We start from the raw sequence: 7873 nt of genomic DNA, 5'->3' as shown, positions 1-7873 counted from the left end.
TGGCCCATGATCTGGAGCTCTCTCGACTTGGGAGTCAGGCTGTTAGATTGTCCCCTCCATCCCCCCCCCCACACACACACACACCACCTACCAGAGCCACTCTTCTCCCAAATGACCTCACTTAATAAGCAAAATTTAAATGGGGAAGAAAAAAAACCCAACACGCTGTTGATGAAAAGAATAGTTACTGATTTCTTCACACTTAATGGCAAGTATGAGTCTTTTAAAATACAGTCTCATACCAAACAGATCTGAATTTTAAGCAGAACTGAATTGTATTAATCAGTTGATGGGTTTGTTCTTTTTTTTTTTTTTTATCACTAGACGAGAAATACAAAGGTTGGGACTCCACTGTGTCTATTTCTACTGTACTCAAGCAATCTCTTCCTTCAGTCCAGAAATTTTCCTGCTAGTTGCACATGAGGGGAAAATTGAAACAACAACAACAACAAAAAAAAAAATTCTGGGTTTTGTTTATCCATCAGGTGAATACACTCTTCAGCATCATACAGAGGAAACCCTAGGTGGTCTTTAACAAGATTTCAGTGGTTAAGAGCTACAATTTAGAGAAGATGACAATACATACACAATGTCAATAGTATTTAAACAAACATCCCAGACAACAGAATAATGGTTATTAACTATGATGCTTTGGGCTTCTGACTAATTTCTCATGTCTGTCTGCAGCCAAACAGCTGCAGGGTTCCCACCCCCCCTTTAAAAACTGTTTATGTGCATCATTTTAAAAATTGCATTTAACAGCCATATTTTCCAGAACAGTCCCTCTGGGTGCAACTGAAGTGAATGGTTTAGTAATAGCAAGTAAGCCCATAGTAAGAATGTGTTTCATGCCAAAGGACTCTAACCACTCTGCTAGAAATCCACTACTTGAAAAGATTATCCGTGTCTCTGCAGTGCTGATAGCTGTCTGACCTTCAGTATGGTTTACATAACTAAATAAATGGAGCTCCATGACCCTGCTCCCACTTGCACGAGTGTTTTCAAAATTGATTAAATTACGCCATTCTAGTAAAGTGTACCCCTCCTGGGGTTTAAAAATATTTTAAAATCAAAAGCAAAGGTAAAATAATTTTGCATAATTTCTTTCTCACTCTTCCAAATATCAAATTTTTAAAATTACTTTAAACTCTCAGGATATCGCTTAGTGATACAGCACTTGCCTAGCATACACTAGGCCCTGGGTTCAATCCCTAACACCACAATAAATTAATAAATAAAAATTACTTTAGTGATCAGGACATTAGAATGAATGCATTTCTTGTATACCCCAAATATGCAATTACAATTATTATTTAGCTAATGCAATTGGAAATACTTATATTTAGGGATACAAATGTGTACAATTATGAATACTTGGGTAATTATACATTATTGTAGCTAGTCATAAGTGCAGGGACTAAAGTTGAATTACCTCCACTGTTTTCATTGTTGTTTTTCAGTACTAAGCATCCACTTAGCACTAAAAGATGGTCAGAACATATCAAAGAACCTCAACCTTCAAAAAAGGCATCTAAATATTTGTATTGGTACAGGTGGGTGTTTCAAATATCTCATTATTTAATGTCCTGACTGGACAGAAAGGTTAGACTTCAAATCCCTTTTTTATCTATCCCATATTCATGTAGTTACATATGAAATTTTAGAGACTGGGAGCAATGTCTGCAACCTGGTCCCTGAGTTGTGAACTCCTATACCTGAAAGGCCAAATCCTCTCCTCCCAGCAGGCAATCATCTTATGCCCTGAAGCATGAGATCTGATTACCCCTATCATCATCTTAGCTTGCATAGATACAGATGTTATTAACGGCTGTAGTTTATCCAACCCTTTTTTAAAACGCAGCTGCAGCATTTGACTTGGGGACCTCCTGTGAATCCCACTGGTTGACTCCTTCTTGCACAAAGCACGTGGGGTTTGGGGGAGGGAGAGGAGAGGGGGAGGTTTGTTTTGTTTGGGAGGGATTTTTTTTTTTTTGAAACAGACTTCCCTAAATAGCCACTCGGCATCTTTGTAAGTGATGTGAATTCTGAAATTACTTACTAGAATAGGATAAAGAGTACTGTGTGAACTAGATCCATTGGAAACAAAGCATACTAGAATGTATGATGCTTTTCATTGCATTGGCAGAGATCAAATACGTGGTCCTGATATACTTAGTCACATAATAAGGAATCATAGCCTGTTCTCAAATATGTTAGCCACATTTAAACCAGGCTACCCAGTTTTACATAACAATCGCTTCTAGTAGTGTTGAAACACTAATCTGGATAAAGCAGATCCCAAACCTGCTATAGAGGGAAGACAGGAGTGTTTTTAAAAATCTTTTAGACCCAGGTTGCCAATCTGCACCGATCAAATTCAGTGATTCATTGATCATTGACTTTTTCTCAATATCTATGAATAGTGCCTCTTAAGTACTAAGCATCCACTTAGTATTTTCTCGTAGATCACAGCATTCATACTACAAAACAGAAAGAGACCTCCCATACTTTCTTATCCCTTGGGATACAGCAAACTTTAAGTACTAACAGGGAATTTGAAGAAAAATCTGTAAAAGCATAGGAGGCTGAAGTTGCAGAGATGCTGAACTATTTCTTTAAGATTACAAAACACTGTTCTTAATTTTGATTACTTCACTAGTAAATGAGCGAAATTGCCTTAATTGGAGCTTCTAGAAGTCCTTCTGGGAAATGAGAGGTAGCTCAATGCTGTGGAATGAATATTTCAAAGAGAGCTGGACTCTGTGTTAAGAGATCTGAGTTCTGGGGTGGTCTCTATTTCTAGATGAGTGACCAAGGACAAGTTTTGTCTTGAAGCGTCTCAGTTTCCTCATCTGTAAATTGATTAAATTAATGAGTACTATGGCCCTCTCTAATTTGAGTGCTCTGTGATTCTGGGCTATATGGAAATCAAGTCAGACTTTGAAAATCACAGAAAATTAAGAGGCTGAAGAAGGCTGGGTGGCCAATCTCTTCCTGAATGGAGTCTGCCTTCTTGTTTCTCTAGTTGTTTTGTTTTGTGTTAGAAAACCAAAAATGAACTGCACTACTTCCCAAGGTTTGGGGAGTCAGAGGACCTGTCCCTATTCCCTTCTGGGGCTGAACAAAGGTGAGCCCCTTTAAGCTTCAGCTTTCATTGTGAGTACCACTAGGCAGCTTCTCATACATCCCACTGTTGTAAAGCCCCACTGTGTGCCAGGTACATGGAGCTAGGTAGGTGTTTCTGTTTGCTTATTCTTAGAGCAAAATAATATCAAGGGGCAGTGGGACTCTCTATGAGCCTCGAATGCTCAGTCTGACCCTAGAACTAAATTTCTTCTGCCAAATGAGGGTGCAAATAAATGTGGAGATATGATTTGCTATTTGTTAAGGTGGAAAGCCTCTCGCACATGGTATTGTCTTATCGCTGTTGCTGTTAGCAGTGGTCTTCTTCTCATGAGTGGGAAGTACCAGAAAGTACTTGGCAATACGGTGCTAAGAACACAGAGCATAGTATTGCAATGTGTGTCAAGTTAAAACTCTGCAACTCAGCATCCACTGGAGTCTAGAAGACCTGGGTCTCTTTTCTGGATTGTTCTCCATATTTATTTTCTTAGATTGGAGCAAAACAATTTATAATGAGGTGCACAGTAGAATCAGGAGCAAGCTGGCAATACTTTTTTTCTTTCATTCTGTTACTTAGCAAGCCCTTACTGAGCACACACATATGCTACACACTCTGCTCCAAGACCCATCTCTCACTCACCAACCATTAGTCAAGCAACACCATAGGTTGAATTACTTGGAAGCCAGTGAACATGAACTTTCTCTTTTGTGTACACAATCAAACAAATAAAAACTTGTGTCAGAGTGTCTTTTGGAGGCTGAACATTAAAACTCAGCCAAGTTCAGCAAGTAGGCTTTCCCAGTTTCCTGGGTCTATTTCTTACTCTTTGTAGATAAAGATGAAGAGCATTTTAAAGGAATGGGTCTTCTGGAGGCAGAATGGTCTAAGATCTGCTCATTGATGGGAAAGCCTTTCCTTTCTCCCTTGTCTTTTGATTTAGGAAGGGGGTATGGTAAATGGATAAAATAGTATTTTTTTTTTAATTTTTGGAGTAGCCAATGAGTGGCAGAACTAGCAATCAAACCCAGAGGTCTGGTGATTGGAAGGGTGCTTTCTACCATCTCTCTCAACACAACCTTTGTAACAGTCCTCTACCTCCCTTTTTAGACTGGAAGAGACCTTAGCAGAAGAGTGAACTATATATCACAAGACAGTTTTCAGAAAACAGGAAGTTTTCCACAGAGCCCCTGACAGCCCACCCCACTGCATACTGGTTTAGAAGGCCTTGCATATTTTTCTAGAGTTTCCTGTGTTTTACCCCAATCTAAAACACAAAACACTTTAATGTATCTTCTCCCCTGCCCTGATGTAGACTCCTTGAAAAGGGGGCCATGTCATTATTCTATATCCACAGGAACTGGCACATAGTGGGTGCACAAGCCCTTGATGAATGCGGTGGGTTGATGGATGGACAGAAAATGCCCCTTGATACCATGGTCCTTCTCTCTCTCCCTCCTCCCTCCCTCCCTCCCTCCCTCCCTCCCTCCCTCCCTCCCTCCCTCCCTTCTTTCTTTCTTTCTTTCTTTCTTTCTTTCTTTCTTTCTTTCTTTCTTTCTCTCCTCCTTTACTCCATATTGAGGATCGAACCCAAGGGTGCTCTACCTCTGAGCTGCATCTCTAGCCCTTTTATATTTCTTTTTATTTCAAGACATAGTCTCACTAAATTTCTGAGGCTAGCCTCAAACTTTGGATCATCCCGCCTCAGCCTCCTGAGTCCCCAGAGCCAGCTGTTGGTCTTATTTCTCATTTTCTGGACTAAATAAAAATACCCTTTAATAAAAGATGCCTTCCCTATGTTTTTGGTGTTTATTTTGTTTGAGAGATTCATACTCACAAGAGACTACAGGGGAAGTGAGAAACTATGTTTAGAACTGGTCAGAAGGGTTCCAGAACCTCTGGGCTGTGGTTTTCCCTTCCGGTGGAACTTAAAGTCTTATTTCCCTTAAAAGGTATCTCTGAGATAGGTGGCACTTGCCACTTACTAATCATTTCCCTTAGTGGTCTCACAGGAAAAATCTTTGAAACATAAAGCTGAACAGACTCAGAGTTCCTTAAAAATAACTATGTACAGCTAAGAGAGGTCTAGTCATTTGCCCAAAGTTCACAGCAGGTTGGAACAGGGCCTGATTTCTCATCTGGCTTCCTGTGGTTAACCTTGCTGGGCCTCTAGTGGCCTCTAGCGAAATCTGCCACTGACTGATTGACTTCCTTCACCCAACATTTACGTAGCACCTACTGTGAGTCAAGCAGTGTGCTGGGACCATGCACAGGAAAATTAAAAGACACAGTCTTTGCCCCTCAGAGGCTTTCTTCTCTGACCTGCACCCAAGAGAGCTCTCACTTTTCCACAGCTTTGAGCCAAGGTTCCCGTGGCCTGCAGCATCTTGTTGTGAGCAGAGATTGATGGACACTTAGGCTCCATGCTTTTCTGGGACCTGGTGGGCCAGTGGGTCCCAGCCCCTCCCGCCTACCCTTGGAGCTTGTTGCCGCCGTTACCATCGAACCAATCATGCCAGAAAGTCATCATGATGATTTCAGAACTGCATTGTGAATTATGCAAAGCGCCCGGATAATTACAGCCGGGCGCTCAGAACACAGGACGCATATGCTGCGGGTGTGTGTGCCCGTTTGTGCCTTTTGCCAGGGATAGATTGTGTGTGTGTGTGTGTGTGTGTGTGTGTGTGTAGGCGCGCGCGCACACAAATGCGTGTTCAGTGGACATCTTGACACCCGGCTTGATTAGAAACTGGTGTCAGGAGAAAGAAAGAACATTCCGATTTTGATTTTGTGACAATTTGGTGCGTCTCAGGAGTATTTTTCAGAAGCGCTGGTGCTTGCAAATGAGCCAGCAGTGGGGATGTGGGGAGGGGGAATAGGGAGAGAGGTGATTTGGAGCCCAGGAAAGCCATTATTGTCCTATTTCTGAGCCCCCGCACTCACAAAGCAGCTCCTAGTTCTCCTCCTGGCTACACACACTTAAACTTTCCCCTAGAGACAGGCCCGGGTCTAGTCTCCCACCCCTGCCCTCATCTTTGCCCGAGACAAATTAGTTTGACTCTTGAAGTTCTTTGTCCTTAACCAAGCGCCCCCTTCCGCCTCCGCATCCTGATCGTGGTAGTGGTGGCGGCAGCAGCAGCAAGTGGATTTCTGGCGGGAACCAGAACCTGAGGATCCAAAACAGAGCCTGGCATCTTAATTGTTTCTCAAACCCTTACCGGAAATCCTTTTGCTCCCTGGGCGCGGAGTTCGAGCTTGCCTAGTCGCACACAGGGCTCGATGCGCACGCGTCTGCCCAACTTGACCGTAAAAAAAGAAAAAATGTTGATTTCTCGGCTTGTTACCTAAAAAATCTCTTAGGCTATGGCTTTGTCCCGCAATGCTCTAATCTCGTCCCAATTCGAAAGACCGAGGATGACTTAGGAAATAGTCATCCACCTCTTGTTCTTTCCGGGTCGCCCGGGCCCCCGCGCCCTGCTGGCTGCATTGTGAGGAGGACGCGGGATCCGGTGTGCGTGGTGTGCGCCGCCTGGGGCTTCAGGCCACAGCGAGATAGCTGTGGAAAGTTGAGGTCACGTGTTGAGGCCGCCAACCCGAATTAACAGCCTGCGCCCCCTGGGACGCTGGTGGGGGGTCGATCTGCTGCGTTTTCCGTGGGCTCGGGGAACTCAAGCACTCACTTCCATGCACAAATTCTATTTGGAGATTCAAGTTGACACCGAGTCCGGAGAAAGTGGAGGCCGGGGACTGGGGGCGGGAGGTAGGAATTACTTAGCGCTGGCCACCTCTCCTTCACCCCAGAACACCGTGCAAAGGGCCGGAGGCATGACCCCTGACCCCTGGCCAGGCCCACGCCCTGAGGAGAGGCTAGCAAGCTCTTGTTCAACAAGTTCAAGCTGCCCAAAGAGCTTAAAGAGAATTAATCTCTTAGTGATCGGAGATCACCGCTCTCTTGGCGTGCGCTCTCCCAGCGCTGTGCAAGGACCAGGACGCCAGAGCTCAGAAATCGCGGGAAGGCTAGTGGGATGGGGCAGGAGTGGGGGACCTCTCCAGAATCTCTGAGCCTGGAGAGAGGGAGCCAGCGACGCCCGCTGGGGACAAGCTGCGGGAGGGAAAGCTCTGCTTTCCAGCCTCTCCAATGTGCATAACGGAGTCACCGGAGTTTCCTTCAGTTCCGGATGGGCCGGTTTTGCTTGGGAGAAACTGGCGTTGCCCTCCCCACACATCAAGTGCCCAAACCCACCACGCGGAAGGTCGAAGGAACGCGGTGCCTCCGCAAGAACCCGTCCCAGGCCCCATGACCGCACACAGCATCCTCAGCTCTGACTTTTCATAGAGAGTTGCAAAATGAATACATTACTCACCTCGGGCCAGATCCAACTTTTACCCAACAGAAGAGGCACGGGACCAAGAATGAACCAACTCATGTGGCTATGTCCAGCGTGCACAATCACACACAAACACAGCCACCCCATTTCTTCCACGAATTTATCTGTCTGGCACTCTGGAGAGAGGGGGGAAAGCGTTTTGAGAAAGCCCCATCACCCCTCCCCTTCTCCCTTACCATGAAATATAATAATTCATTTTTATTACAAGAGCAGCACCGTCCTCACCATCACGCACGCACAGAGCCTCACTCCCATATTCACACTCTAACTCGTCAGCTCCGAGAGCGCCTGCATTTTCTTTGGGAGCCGCTTGGAGGTTCATTAATATCATTAGCATTTAACCCCCTCCCTCTTCCCATCTCCT

Source organism: Marmota monax, unplaced genomic scaffold (assembly GCF_021218885.2).
Source record: "Marmota monax isolate L192 unplaced genomic scaffold, Marmota_monax_Labrador192_F-V1.1 WCK01_AAM20220418_F8-fsc00013, whole genome shotgun sequence".
NCBI lineage: Eukaryota > Metazoa > Chordata > Mammalia > Rodentia > Sciuridae > Marmota > Marmota monax.
Note: the sequence above shows the minus strand (reverse complement) of the source record.